Source organism: Triturus cristatus, chromosome 5_1 (assembly GCF_964204655.1).
Source record: "Triturus cristatus chromosome 5_1, aTriCri1.1, whole genome shotgun sequence".
Taxonomy (NCBI): domain Eukaryota; kingdom Metazoa; phylum Chordata; class Amphibia; order Caudata; family Salamandridae; genus Triturus; species Triturus cristatus.
Genome location: NC_140587.1, coordinates 690,694,305 through 690,710,783, shown reverse-complemented (window position 1 = coordinate 690,710,783; position 16,479 = coordinate 690,694,305).

Genomic DNA, 16,479 nt, shown 5'->3' with positions numbered 1-16,479 from the left:
GCCAACTGAGTAAATCTGGTCACTCCAGACGGGTCAAAGTCACAAGTTCAGGCCAAACGTGATGGAATGCGGGCTGGCTACAGGGACCCAGTTAGGCCTGCTGAACACAGTACCTTAAATGCTGGTTTGTGGAAGGTTGCGTGGATCTGTGTCGAAGTTGTTTCTCAGATGCAGCAAGGCTCTGATGCAAGCAACTTGATCATCATCATCGAGAATCCTGTAGATGGGGCTTGAGATGCAAAGTCCAGCGTTGAGGATATGGCATGCAGTCAGTGCAATGTGTTGGTTCCAAAGAGCTACGAGGATCTGATACAGAGTCTGGCGTCGTCATCAAGGTTGCCACCGGTGAGGGATTCAGCGGTTCCGAAGAGCTACGATGCAAAGTGGGTCTTTGTGACCCATCCAATCCACGCAGCAGCGGTGATGCTTCCGTCCTGCTCGGGTTTGCACCATGCAGTAGAGAAGATGCAACCATTCCACTGGATCCACAGAGGCTGCCAGAGCACCTTAAACCCACTTCCAAGAGTCCAGGACTGGGGTGACACCACCTGGCAGGCAGGAGAGACACACAGATGGCAGAGTCCAGGTATAGATGCAGGGTTGTTGGAAGCCTTTAATGTCCAGAGGCTTTAGATCAGTAGGCTAGCCAAATAGCCCTTGGAGTCACTCTGGGTTCTGGGTTCAAGAGATGCAGGTCCAGTCCTTCTCACCCAGGCAGGAGGGCAGCAGGTCAGCACAGCAGGGAAGCAGTTCCTTCAGAGCAGTATTTCAGCAAACTGGCAGTCTTTTCAGAGGCAGAACAGTCCTTCTACCTAGCAGAGTCTCCAGAGGTCCAGAAGTGTACTGAAGAGTTGGTGTCTGAGGTCCTTTTTTTATACCCAGTGGTGCCTTTGAAGTGGGGGGGTGAAGCTTCTAGAGGTTTCCTTTTGACATCATCAGGCATCCTGACAACCCTATTCTAACTCCAGACAAACTACAGTGGGTATGCAGCCCTTTGTGTGGAGGCAGGACACAGCCTATTCAGGTGCAAGTGGGGCTGTGCCCAGCTCCTCCCACCCATCCTGCTATTGTTGGCCCATCCAGACACTCCTATACTCCCTATTATGTGTGGCTGTCTACGAGGAATACACAAAGCTTCACTGTCAGCTACATTCCGTGATGTGACCAAAGACAATCTATAAGCACTAAATGGCTACGGTAAGAAAATGCCATCTTTCTAAAAGTGACATTGTCAGAATGGCAATTTAAGATCCGAGTTTACCATAAGTTACGATTTTAAATTGTAATTCCAGAAACACCAAAATGAACTATTTAAACCCTTCGCATTTGAAAATTACACTTATAAAATTTAATAAAGCAACTCCAATGTTATCGTATGGGAGAGATAGGTCTGGCAGAAGTGAAAAATGAATTTGACTGTTTTACTACCATGACAAGTAAAACATAAAAGTACATGTCCTACTTTTTAAATAATTTGCTCCCTGCCCTCTAGGCTGTCCAGGGCCTACCTAAGGGTGACTTATATGTATATGTATTCAAAAGTAAGGTTTGGGCCTGGTAAAAGGTTTATTTTGCCTGGTTAAAATGGCAGTTTAAAACTGTGCACACAGGCTCTGCAATGGCAGGCCTGAGACACATTTAAAGGGCTATTCAAGTGGAAGGCACAATCGCTGCTGCAGGCCCAGTATAAGCATTTAAATTACAGGCCCTGGGTACATGTAGTACCATTTTACTAAGTACATTAAATATGCCAATTAGGGATAAGTCAATGTTACCACATTTTGAGCAGTGAGCAGTGAGCACGTGCACTTCAGCACTCGTTGACAGTGGTAAAGTGCACAGAGTCCTAATGCCAGCAAAAACTAGATCAGAAAAAATGGAAGAGGAAGGCAAAAGGTTGGGGGGAAGACCGCTCTAAGACTGATAGGTCTAAGACTGGCACTGACTGGAGTTGCAGTCCTGTATACATTTTGCCTGTCCCAGAGTTTATTTCTAAGGTCAGATTTATCCTAGACAAATTCCTTAAAATGTTGAAAATGAGCATAATTGTCAGAACCAGCCTTTGAATTTGTTCATCATTGTGTTCCACCATCTGGCAAATTACAGGCCCTTGTGGACAATAGGCTATTTTGGGGAGATTCGGATTCTACTGCTGGAGGAAATGCACGCAGCTGGATTTTCCATAGCTGATTACCAGCAACTCCCTGATAATTAAGAGAAAGGAAACTCCTAGTTCTAACAATTGGGAAAGGGCACATATAGGTCTCTGCTGCCCAGCAGGAATCCCCTTGGAAACTATAGGAGGATAATGCCAGGACTGCGGTGGAGACAAACTTAGAGAATGAGGCAATTTTTGGACAGGAGAGGCAATTTCTGGACAGTATTGACATTTTGTATTTTATCCAGAATACTATTGAGGTGGGATACACAGTGAGCTCTTTCTTGGGTGTCAGAGATGGAGTGTTATGGTGGGTATCTCACCAACAGTGGAATTAAACCTCATTAATTAAGCACAGGAAGAGAGAGCTGAAAAAGAGCATGAAAAGGAAGGAGGAAGGACAAGCTCCATTGTAAACCCCTAAGAGCCTTGAGTGTAGCTTCTCCTCCTTGACTCTTTGAATTCTCTCCAAGGCTGGTTCCAGCAGCTCCCTGACTCCCCAAATGCCTAGTGAAGAGAATGAACTTACTAAAGTTCCTTGAACAAGGGACCATTGTGAACCTCTATTGATCTGGTCTTGCTGTAGTACTTAGAGGAATGTGCTATCTTGTTGTTGCACATAGTCAACCTGCAAGTGGCTCATGGCTTGGGTAACTGGGGAATCAAGGACAGTAGTATAGCCTACTATTTAGGACCTTTAAAGGGCCACAGGCCAGGAGATCACCAGAGCTCAGCATTTTGGCACAACCAGAGCCCTCACAGTAAAGCTGCTCTTTCTGAGGAGGAGGTAGATGTAATGTTAGAAGCTGTGAATGGCTGAAGGATCTATGGGAATCATGGTTCGAGCAGACCCCTGCTGATGATTGCAGCTGGGACAGGTTCCCAGGATCGGAACACTTCAAATTCCTTACATATTGGTAGAGCAGAGGCAGAAAAATCTCCACATGAGGCTGCTGCTTATGCTCAGCATTTTCCTACTCTACAGAGGGTGCCCCGAGACTGAGGGCTCCCACTGATACTGTAAAACCACAAAAGTCACAAGAGTGACCACGCACTACAAACAGTCAGCTCCAGTAAGTTGGCATCTGCAAGAAACGTTCTAGTGTGATTGACACTGTCTCAGTTTTCTCTTTGTTTAGATGTGGGAGCATGTTCTGTGACCCACAGAACCAGAAAGAGTTGGTTCATATTTTCCATGAAAAAAATCATGGCTTGGCAGGAGAGTGAGAAACGTCTGCTCTACTGCAGGAAGCAGAGTGCCGAAGGGGGCAGGAGAGTCGGAAGAGCTTTGCCGTCCAAGTGGAGTGCTGCACAACAGGAAAAAGAAGTGCGTGGGCGCACCACAGAAGGGCAGGCACACCAACAGTGTGTAGCCATGCCAGGCAGTGGTTGTATAGAAGATCAAAATAATGCAAAATCCACAATGTGCATTCACAGGGTTTTGGTTGCTAAGCAACCAAGGACACACAAGGATTGAGACAGCAGACTGGAGCTAGAAATCCTAAGATAAAGACACTGTCTGCCTGTTGTTTTCGGTGAGAACCTGATGGTCACCTTATCCATTGTGTTTAGGTCTTACCGCATTAAATGTCTATGTCTTCATAAGGAAACTTTATATTAATGAAGTTAATTATTTTACAGTTGACTACTTGTTGGTTCAGCTCTCTAGGGAGAATCGTATGTCAATGTTCAAACTAACTTGCTTGTTTTAATAATGATGAAATGTGCTCCCAGAGAAAGTAGGCCTACATTTTGTAATGTGAACCCCTGACAAAGCATATAGGCCTACTGGTGAAAAGCTCATGTCCATGTTAATAGTCATGAAAAGAAGGGTTTATCTGGTTTTCAATGTTAAGGCGTGCCTTCAGGTGCACAAAATATCACATAGTATCTCACAGAGAATGGGAACAGTCAATATTTACTGGGTTAGTTATCACTGTGATAAATCCTTAAGGTCCTTTTCCGCTGTGGCCCTTTCTCTTGTGTAGTTTCTCCTCCTGCTCTTACTGATTTTTTTGTTTTTTTAAAGCTTTATTTATGATTTTGAAAACATTGGAAAGAAAATAACATTAGTGACAGCATATGAATTCAGTGTAGCAGTAATACAGAATACCTATATGTGTGGAAGGAGAAAACGCAAAAGAGCAGTGCGCTCTACACAAATTATAATGGTCGTAGCCATACATAAGTCCATCAGACAATATTAAATGTCATGTGTAGCTATTATGACTAATTGAGACCTTGGGACTGAGTAAATACATAGTGGTGTGTGTGTGTGTGTGGGGGGGGGCCCAGCCACACTAGTTCATGAAAAATCCTAGCCTGTCCCATCATGAGCAAATTGCTGTAAATACATGCACAGCGGTTGGCACGAGTCCCGGGCCGAGATGTGGGCAGTTGTAGTGAGGCTTGCAGCTTGCTAGTGGTATCACAGAACATGAGACTCTTAAGACATTGTGCAGCAGTGGGATGGCGACTACTTCCCCAACTCATTGCCATCTCCTGTTTGGCCAACAATAGTGCTATCACTGAAAAGCAGAGAATGCTCTTAGGGAGATCCCGAACATACCCCAGCAAAGCCAGCAATGGGTCCGGGGGCATGTTTGTTTCCACCATCTGGGATAATTGTGTAAAGATTGCTGACCAGAATTTGCCTATGTGCAAAACGGTCCCTGCGAGAAGGAAGAAACCAGTGTCCTCTGTGTTACAATTAGGCAGGTAGAAGGATGGAGGCTAGGTGTTATGTATGTATGTCGGAGTAATTTCAAGTGTATCAATTTATGCCTACGGTTAGGGGAGATTAACTTAGTTTGCTGGAAGTAAATATATCAGACATCGTCTGGGAGGGGGTGGTGCAGATCTTGGCCCCAAGCCTCCCGCAAGTGATCTTCTGCCGTGGGCAATATCGCAAAATATGTCTTAAACAGTTTAGAGACCAAGTGGCCTCCCTCTGTGTCCTCTATAGGTCTTGAAGGGGTAAAGCCCACCGGGGCAACGGGGTAAGAGAACATTCAGGCCCGCAATGAGCTTTGGATATGATGTAAAATAAATCTGTCAATTAAGGTAGCTGTGTCCTCTGCCCGGAGATAGTGTGGCTGTCTGGAAATAGATCCCCAGTTGTGTGCAATGCATAGCGCAGCAGTGTGTTTTTAACGATGGCCTCTGTAAGTGGGCATAGCCATCGATTATGAGCAAGTGGCAGTGCGGGGGAGTAAAGTCGCTCCATTCCCAGTGACCTCAGGAGCATGTGCCACGCCCAACAGGTGGTAGACAATGGTTGAATTTCTGTAGGATCTACAGGTAAGCCAACAGGAAGTATGGCATTGAGCAGAAACTCTCCAGCATGATCGCGCTCCACACATTGATAGGGAAGGCAGGCATCTCTATAGTACCAGTAATATGCATACTGGCATTGTGCAACTATCTAAAAAAGGTGCAGGTTCATCACCCCAAAACCATCCCTCTCATACTGGGGAACCACTGAGCGCCAACCCACCCTAGGTCTGCGGCCTGCCCAAATAAGAAGCAGGAGAAGACTTCTCTTTGTGCCAAAGAAGGCATTCACATGGGGAATGGGTATATTTAGGAATAGATAAAGAAATCAGGGTAGTACCACCAGTTTAATAATGGCAATACGGCCAGCTATTGGCAGGGTTAATTTTAGCCATCCCTCAACCTGTGTTGTCAGGTTTTCGACCGCAGGGCCATAGTTCAATAGGAGGACTTGGTCTGTATCCCAAGTGGATATGAATTCCCAAATATTAACAGTGTCCTCCTGCCATTGCAAAGGTTATGCGCAATGGAATCGGGTTGTCACTGAGGTCTGCGGAAACAGCTCAGATTTCCCCCAGTTAATTTGCGGTATAGTGGCCAAATCTCTGAATCTCCTGAATGATAGGGTCAAGATTTGTAGCAGGGTGTCTAAGAAAAGCAAAAGTGTCATACACATATAGTGAAAGAAGTAGCAGACTAGGGCCAAATTGCAATCCGTGCTGTAAGTCGCTCTCCTGTAAATGCTGTACCAAAGGGTCCATGGTATAAATGGAGGAAAGCGGGGTTAGCGGGATCCGCTGCCCATGAAGCACTACAACCACTAGAGCAGATGACAAAACTCCCCAGTACTCAGTCGGTCCGTACCTTATCAAGCAGGGCCACAGCGGTCCAAACGCACAGGTCCCCCAGAGCAACGAATGAACCACTCATGCCGAGGCGCTCTCGGGACTGGACCTCACCCAATGCAATTACTGGGTTAATTAAAGGTGCCGTACACCGCTCTCACGGCCAGGGGGAAGGTCAGAATTCCCCGCTCCCAATGCTTCCAGCCACTGCTATCCACAGGAGCCATGAATCCAGCCACACTGCAGCAGCAGCCAAATGTGAGGGCCCAAGCAACGCAGTGTAAATCCACCAGGTAAGCCCTCTCTTCGTAGCCCGGAATTGCCACCGAAAGCTGAAACACCGCTATGCTACCCAGGTAGGCGCCAAAAGGAACTGGAGATGTGAAGTCTTGCAGTCCCCACCAATAATTCCAAGGTCGTGGAATGCGGCTCAGGGGCGGCAGCGAGGATGTTTGCGCAACGGTGGGACTCAGTGGACGTGGCCTCAAGCTCGCCCGCGGCTCCTGTCGCCACAAGGCTTCCGAGGCTGTGCCGGGCCCACACCACATGCATGCCGGTCCCCGTCCATGTCTCACGTCCAGAGGGTCCATCCAGCATGGCTTGTGTGAGCTGTGCTGCGATTGGAAAATAGCGATGGCGGGCAGCAGAGAGGATTCCCAGTAAGGCAGCTATCCAGTAAACTTGGGGATGGACTGGCAAAGTTTCAATGTCGTACAGCCATCTTGGTTGCCGGCTCAGCCATGCCCCCCTGCTCTTAGTGTTTCTGATGTCCATTTTCTGTGTTTGTCTCTTCACATGTTGACTCTGCCCCATCTCATATCGATGTAAATTCCTGGGGGATGATAGCTGCCAATAGGGATTCTTGCCAGAATATCGGTAAGTATTCTCTTGACAAAGGACAAAACTTCACCAAGTGCTCCAGCATGCTTGCTTGGAGTCCTAAACAGTCTGACGTTTGTCTGCCTGTATATATCTCCCATGAAAAGATATATTCTCAAACAACTCTGTGCCACAAGACACAAAGATAAGAGGCCATTGAAAATTAGACTGACAGTTAGGAGCTACTTGAACACCGGACAGCAGGTATGCTTTGGCAATCAATTTCTGATCTGAAAAAGTTATTCACATTGGTTCATCTCAGTCCACTCAACTTCAGAATTTCACCTGATACTTCCACTCTTGTAAATTAAAGATTTCAACCGTTATCCCACATTTTAGTTTTTGTTTTCGCGGATGGGGAATACCAGCACGACCTGGAATACCTGGTCCTTTTCGTATGTTTTTTCTCAATAATGGGGACAAAAGTGCTAATACTTTCTGCCTGCTGAGAGCAAGTAGAAAATCTCAGTGTGAGTGTCGAAGGGAGTTGGGGGGGGGTTAATTAGGGGTCTCAAGTAGTGGGGCAGTGTAAAGGATCCCTGAGAAAGCATTGTTGTTCCACCAGTGATTTGTTCTTGGTAGGGAGAGGGGAGAGACGTTTGCACAGAGTCCTGGGCTATGACAATGGCTAAGGCAGTCAAGCCTTCTCGGTCAATGGCAGGGGGCGGAGGGATTTGAGAGGCCTGATTGGTGGGAGCACTTTATGCACCTTCCTTAGTTCTCTGGGAGTGGGTAGCGGTATCACTCAGCCCCAGGAACTGTCTTCAGCCTTAGGTTGTCAGTGATTTGTGAGGGATATGCAGGCGCTGTTTGCTGTGTGTTTCCCTGGGGCTGAGTCTGCTGTCTTGGGGCCAAAGGGGAGGGTAGGTTGAATGGCGACCATGTATGCTCGAGACATAGCCTGTAAGCCAGGGCTCTGCATTTGGCCACTTACACAAGGCCTTGCTTGGTAGGGTGGGAAGGTGGAACAAGGAGAATTAATGCCTTGACTGTGGAAGCATGATATGTTCCCCACATGGTACTGTGGGGTTCGGGGTGGGGACCGGGCTGTGCACCTTCCAGGAGCCCCTTCCCTCTGCAGTAATTTCACTGGATGCACATGCTCACCCAGTGGAAACAGGCTTGCTGTGCCCAGCCATGGAATTTGCAAACCCAGTAATTCTGAACTCAGAGACACCAACCTTCTCAAAATGGTGCGTGGATGTATCCCACCCAGAGTTATCTCTCTGGGTGGTATACCGCAACTTGTAATCCAGGACAGGTTCTGTGACTTTGCTACCAGTCCCCATAGACTTGCGCTTGAATTGATTATTTTTTATTTCTCTGTAAAGGGTTGCTCCCAGTGACCTATTCTGAAAAATATTCTACCTATAATAATTTATTGTTCTCTATTTTTACTTTCTCCACTATAGATTTGTATTTAGTTCAAGCCCAAGTTCAAGTCAAGTCTTGATTTCGATTTTTAGAAAAAAAATCATAAAAAGACAACAAAGTTTAAAATACAATTCATTGTATTTAGTTACAAAATGGTTGCTGTCTTTATTTAAGGTTGGTTTACCACTTAAAATATGTATTCCCATAACTCTGTTTACTTATGAATTCCTCAGTCCTGCACAGCCCATAATCTCTTTGAGAGTACTTGAGCACAGCACACACTCATATAAGGTTAGACAGGCATATTTTAAAGAAACATTTTGATTTCTTCTGTGGAATCGGTCTGTTGCAAAAGAATTGCCGAAACACAACTAGTAGCCTACAGCCATTTTGTCACCCCTACCCTGTTATGCTGAGTTCTTAAAGCCCTCAATTATTTTTCCATATACAGAAAGCTTTAGTTGGGGTTTTAAATTTAGGAATAAAGAATCAATCTATAACGGAAACCCCAAAACAAGTCTCCAACATGTGCCATTAAGTATGCAAAACCTTTACTTTTTCTTGTATTAGCATGCTGCTTTAACAATGAATGTCAAGGGAAAGAAACAATATCGCTTTTAATTTCTGACAGATGCAGGCCGCTGGATCTTAGATTTCTCCTGGAAAGGACTTCTTACCAACTCTTCTGAAGAAGGTAATGGACACTTCTCACAGAAGCCTTGTAAGATTTACACTGTCATGGTAGAACAGGAATGGCTCAGTTGTGAAGCAAAAATATAGAGACCACTGGTTGATATGGAGACATCAGAGGTCAAGGTAGGTGTACCACTATCTTGGACCATGAGGGTGCAGTAGCCTTTTCTAAATGTGCAATTTTGGGAGACAAATTATTTTTGAATACTAATAATTTCTACGATGAATATAGCTGTAAATGATGAATTATTAATGGTGCACTTGAAACAATTTTTATTAGGTGTTTGAAGTGTGTTTATTGATGTAGTTTAGTTGTACCACATTTATGCAGAAACACAATTTTATTCATATGGATTCGGTTTTGGTGTTATGTTCAACTTGCTCCTGCTCATTACCCGTCCCAATCAATTTCGCCCTGCATTTCTTCCTTCCCCAGTCCTCGCAGAGCACAGCACACTGTGACACAACTGAATATTTTCCTTGGAGAGCATCTATTGTGAATTAAATTTATTTGTGTACTGGATGTATCAAACTGAAGGACATATTCTCTAGAAGTTCCGATGTTGGTCTGCTGGCATACACTAGTGTATGAGTCTTTGTTTGAAACATGTTTCATATTGTGTTGTAGATCTCCAGACTGTGCTGTTGCTGTGGAAGGTGATGGTGTTTTCCTTTTCCTCAAAAATGGGTTACTGTTATATTTTTGTGATGATGATCTTAATTCTGATTTGTTCAATATGTGTTATCACTAGTCATGCCATACTGAATTTTCAGTTTTTGCTTGTTACCTAGTCATAAAATGTGTATACAATCCCTGGTTTGAGGGGGGGGGGGGTGCTAGAGACTTTTCTAGATCTACTGGAGATGCTTCCCATTTTATTCAGATGATTTCTATTTTTTACCAGGGTCTTTATCCATTCCTTGGCAGATTTTGTTTGCTTATTGTAACCTAAAATAATTCAGATTTCTGACTATGTACTTTGTATTTGAGCATTCATGGCATGTATTTTGCATTTCTCTATGTTGACTATTTGAGATTTTCTAATATAATCCTTTAACTTTTCTTATGATTTCGAACAAAGTTATTCAGGGGTCCCAGTCACTGTTTTCTTACTCTGATAAGCTAATTGGGGCCTGATGTCGAGGAGCGTGGTGACTCTTATCACAAGATCAAGGGTGCCAGAGCAAATCCACTTTAGGTACATTTTGGGGTGATCTAAATTTTGGGGTGCATTAGAGAATATTGGGGTTTTGCTCCCACAAAGGACAAGGTCTGTAGAGTACAAAGGATGTGGTTTGGGAGACATGAGATTAATAAATTGAAGCCTGTGCTCATATATAGCCAAGCTGATTTGTGGGGCCTGATGTCGAGGAGGGTGGTAACTCTTATCGTAAGATCAATGAACAATGATGCAGTTGCTGAGCCACTACAGAGGAAGTTTGGGGTGAAAATCTGGGGGTTGGCTCCCACAAAGGAAACAAATACTGTACAAAAAGTTAAAATTTGTATAAGACGTACTGCCCTAAGACCTTTCCTATGTTCATAGTCCATTTTCCTGCTACAGTTTCAGCAGAAGGTAATTCCCCAGACAAATAAATATTTGTGCCTCAGAGAAAAATGGGAATGGTGTACAGTATTTTAAAAACTATAGCTAGAACTCCATAATCATATAATATGTACTTGCCTTTAGGCATCGAGATGTCTTCACCACATACATTCTCTTGAATTCATACATTTTCTAGGGCAATACTGTTCCATCCAGGGAGAAGTTCTGACTAAAGCCAAAAAGTTAGTGAACTATAGAGACAAGGCTGTAAGACTTTTTCTCACATCCTTTTTTACCAGCTTAACAGTATATCTTGTAACCAGATGGACTATTTGGAGATTTTACATCCTACTTCCTTCACAATAAAGAAAGTGTCATGCAATTTGTGACCTAAACCTCTTTTGAGCCCTTTTCTTTTAGAGCATTCCCTATCTATAGTCTTCTCAGTCCTCCCACTGAGTATAAGTGTTCGGCTGATGAAAGCTACGGTTCTGATTTTGTCCTTTCTATCTAGGTGGTAAATAACTTGCCCTTTTTGAACAAGGCAGTCTTTACTGACACCAGCGACTCTACAAACAGACACTGCTGTGATGGTCTCAGTCTAGCTCACCATGGGTGGCTGTTGTTAGTCTTATGATGAGTACATTTCGTTCACCCACTGTGTCTGCCTTTCAACAGGCAAAACAATTATTAGAGACGGCGAGGGGTTTTGTTTGTTTAGAAAAGGCCTGCTGCTTTTAGCCACAAACCCAGTAACTGTTACACATTTGAAATTAATGCTCATTTTATCACTTTCAGAACCAGGAGAGGCTGAGCCTGTCCTGCTGCCATACAAGGTCACATATACACACATCTCAAATTAGTGTATTGAATGTGTTTACCTCTTAACCATTTCTAAGTTTTTTTTTACTTTAAGTGCTACCTTGAAAGGCAATCATTCAAATAATGTATGCATTATGCATTGGATTTTAAAAGTTTAATTTATTAGTTATGGTTAGTCGTAAGTAGTAATGTAGTGTTTGGAAGGATAAAAGTCCTTTTGAGGGAAGAAAAGCTGGACCGCCCAGTCCCTGCCCACCTTCTGGCCTCCGTATGATGTTTCTCACCTGTGGATGTTACATCTGTAAGTCCAGTTTAGGACTAAGAACCTTTTAATGGCATTATATCAGTGCAGAATATGTCTGTGCTGGCTGGAGGAAACCTCAGAGTGGCACATCATCCACATTTGAGGGTATGTAATGCCCCTTCGTGCACATAGGAACCATCAGGATCGTGTAGCCTGGAGGACCACGACTGCCCCAGGGGCAATGGTATTACCAAGAGGGCTGAGTGCATGCCTGACGTAATATCATATTATCTGTGACTGGTCAACCTTAATCCTTAACCATCTTAACCCTCTTTGTAGCCTGCCCTGGTGATACTTAGGTGTAAAACCGTAGCAGGACTCTAACACTATATACAAGTTTACAGGTTCAACTAACTAAATCTTTTATATCTGCACTTATAATGTGTGCACTATCCAGAGGGGCCTCAATGTGAAGGGAATGTCCAGTAGACGACCCAGTTATTGTGCGTGCCAAGATCAATTGACAATAGCGAGCATTTTGACATGTAGGACCAGGAAGTTTTCTACCCCGAGTGACAGATGTTGGGTGCTTGTCCAGCTCCAGAAGTAATATTTCTTCTTCATTCCTCTTTCCTCTTAACTTATCTCCATTGAAGCATGTCTTATGCACTGCTGCACCTTACCTAGATCCATTATATATTGTAGCAGCTTGGTCTCATGAAAATATCATCATTAGCGTGGGTCGGAGTCCCTGCTCATATTGTGCGGTGCATTTTGGATGACCTCTCTGCCCATGTTGATGAGGATAGGCTACATGTCTACATGGCTGCAGCCACGATGGCTGCACTCAAGTAGTACCTGGGTTCAGAAAGCTGCCCATCACAGGAAGACCTGCTGGCAAATGCGGAGTCCTGAAGTGCCCTATCTATTTTTTTTTTAAAACGATACTTCCAAGTCTTGCCTGATCAGTGAGGACCTGCACAGGATTCCTCTTCCCTCTGCACATTTCTTTGTTGTCAGACAAAAAACCTCTCGCTATAAGCTAAGCAGAGGACATGCATTTTCCCAGGCAGTGGCCCTGCAGTCACCAGGCAGCAGCTAAATCTGGAAACCTGATAGTCGGGGGAAGTCCTCCCTTTGTTTTCCCTCTTTCTACCTGCCCCGTTCAGGGAATCCTCAAACTGGCATCATGTGAATGGAGGCAGGCAAAGGGTACACTCTTTGTTTAACCCTATATGGCCCTGAGGATGGATTATGGGCCTACGGTTAGACCAATTTTTATCTAACAAACAGAACAAGACTTGCAATCACCACTCCCCCTGGGGGTTAAAGTGAAGCAGCCAAAGTCTTGTCAGACACTAGATCTGCACTAGAGAGAACCTGGACTCTTCAAACTCTATCCTCTAAACATTATTTTACGTTACTGAACATTTCTGAACTTTCGCTACCATCAGTAGGCTTTCTAAGTGATAAAAAGACAGATAGATTGAGAGTAGTTGCCATAGATTATCCAAGCAAGAAACTTGTTGAATAAGATTTTTAATTCTTTCCTGTATCAGATATGGGCTTGAATGGATTCCAGAGGAAGCAGAAGGGGATTTCCGAGAGTAGATGCCTATAGTAAGAAGGAGCAGCCATCCATACACATAGTAGGAAACCTCAGTATCAAAAGCAGAAGTGGCTTAGCTGAAAGGAGGAATCTGCTGGGATTGAATCTTACCAAACTTTTATTAATGAAACCAGGTAATTTACCGTAAAAGGATTGGTGTAAAAAAAAGAAATGTGTGTTTGTATTGGCAGACAACGTAGGAATTTCAATATAGCAAATGAATAACTCGCTTGAGGAGTAACGACTGCCTAACTAGCTACTTGATTTTCCATTCAAGGCAGGCACTAAAACAAGGCGAATTTTATGCCTAAATAAGCACTGCAATCTAGACCCCGTGAATGACATAAAAATGCATCCGCCATCTTGGGCAAGAAATGGAAGTAGAGGCTGAATTCTCCTCATGACAAAAGTTCAAGAGGAAACAACAAAGGAGACTTGACAATTCAGTTGAAACAAATAGTCAGTTTTTCTAGGCTGGAAATGGAATGGGACGACGGCCAAAGTCACAGGGTCAAAGAGAAGACTGCCAAATGTTAGGCCTACCACTAGTAACTAAAACCACAGTTTTATCAGAATTCAATTTTAGCCAGTGATGACCCATCTACATGTGGCCTCCAGAGAGCCAAAGCTGGAGTGAAAGATCCCCAGAAAGAAGACAACTGTAAAAGAGAAGATTCAGAATCTCTTCTGCATAGCAGTAAGCTGAAGGTCATGAGAACAAACAAGCGAAACAATAAGTCCAAGATATAAAATAAATAGATATAGCGAATGAGCAAATGCTTGAGGCATGCCACATATGGATCCACTGTGTCAGGACCCCAAGATTACAGATAGGTTTAATTGCGCATCGAAGCCTCAAAGTCTGTACACCCCAAGCAATGGAAGGTACATGGGTGGAGCTGACTCGGAAATGGCGCCGGAAAAGGCCACCAGAACCGAGTAGCTGTTAGCGTTCTAGTGTTTGGCAGAGAACGCGCTGGAATCCTAGGTGAGGCTCGCGCTGCTTAGAAACTGCGCACTTCACCAAGAATTCTAGAGAGTCAGGTGCGCACTTCAGAGCGCGCTGACAAAAAGTGTTTCAGGTTTTGTTTGAAGGCTTTTCAGAATCTAAACTGAAGGGCTTTCGGAAGTCAGTAGATACAAGTTAGAAATCTGAGTTCAATGAAGTAGAGTGACGTTTGAGGAGAACAGCAAATCTCAGTTTGTGAAGATTTCGCACCGAGTCGTCAGGGAGAGGAAGCAGCGTCTACAGGAGCATCTGAAGGAAGAAAAAGAAAAACGAAGCTAAGTTAACGAGTGTATATTTGTCACGTCAGAGAACTGAAGTACATTACTGAAATCAATAGAGTAATAGAACTTACTGTGAGGAAAGTGGCTTTACTGTAATTCTTCACAGAGGTAACGAGTTGTAACGGCAAGTCCTGAAAAAGCGAAGAGAGAATTGCAATACATGTTAGAACGCTTGAGCAACTACAAATAATTAGAATAAGATGAAACCATACTTACCACAGAAATAAGTCGTCGGACAGTAGCTAAGAACAGAGAGTAAAATACCACCACGAAAAGAAGAGAAAACATTAAATACACAGATGAATAATTACAAATAGGAAAAGACCTCAAACTCAGTAAGTAGAATACCAAATTAAAATAGATAACACCTAGTTAAAAAGAAAGCAGAAGTTCTTAACAGATAAATGTACATATATTGCAGGTGTGCAAAAAGAAAAAGAAACTGTGAACTAAGGCAGATACCAAGGAAGATAAAACATAGGAGAGTGAAAAGAAAAAATAGGAAAGTAAGTAAGAAGCACAGAGAGAAAGATTCATATGAGGCAGATAAACCTTGGGTTCTAGCTATTTCCTTTTTAATTGCAGACGAAGAATATAGTTAAGGAATAAAAGGCACACACAGAAAAGAAATAAAAGAAATAGAAGAGAAGCTGAGTTCTGGAATTGGCATGGTAAGAAAATAAGGCAATAGGGGTTAAGAGATAAGAGAGGTTAAGGACTAGAAGTTTATGATAACAATAACTCTTGTCTACAGGTTACCTCTTCAGCAATAGAAGTCTGCTGGACGGACTCCCGAAGGAAGCCGCAGAACAGTCTCTTCTCTCTTTTGTTATTTTATCCAATTTCCCCCTTCCCCCAAGATAGCCACTCTAGAGACTTGTCACACTAAGCTCTGGATTGCTGTCGGGGTGGATTTGGGAACTAGCATCTCTGTTCCTGCGTAGTTGAGTACCGTAACTAGAGTCTGACACACTGCAGCATTGTGCCTCCACTTTGGGTTGCACAAAGTTGATTTATTTTAACAGTAGAGGGTTATCGACAGTGTAAATGCTGCTGACAAATCTTAGATTACCATGGCATTAACATTACTGACAACAGTGGCAAGACAATGATCATCTAAAAACAAAATTGATATAAGGGATAAAGCATCCTCTGCCATCAATCATAAGGATATTGCATGTCATCGAAATGTTTTATAGCCATATAGAGGAATGAAGCAGAAGGCAGAGTTCCTTTATAAGGTTATGGATCTCCAATGTGACTTGCAATGTCCTTATCATGTACACCAGGGGATCAGGGGATATGTTTTCCCATATAATACATGGTCACACCATCACCTTTCCCACAAACCACTTAAAAACATGGGGCAGAGCTATTTCGTATGAAAGAACGAGCATGTAAAAACCTGTTAGATATTTGTTGCAAACAGATATTAGAAGCAGTTCTATAAAAGTCAGTTAAAAAAAAAAAGCTGCAATAGCTCAGAATATGTAGAAACATGCAGAAAAATTCTAGCTTTTCTTTAAGAAGTGCAAAAATAGACATATTCTCTCTGCTTGTTATTGTAAGCTATTACATTAGAGCAGAAATAAGAAAAGTAGTGGTCCATTTTTGTTGCTTTAAACACCTGCTTCAATGATGCTCTATTTGTGTTGCTTTAAACAGCAGCTTCAATTATGCTCCATGACCTGATCTGCCTTTCACCTTGGTTGCTGGCTCTGGCAGCAGCAAGTATTGTGATGCCA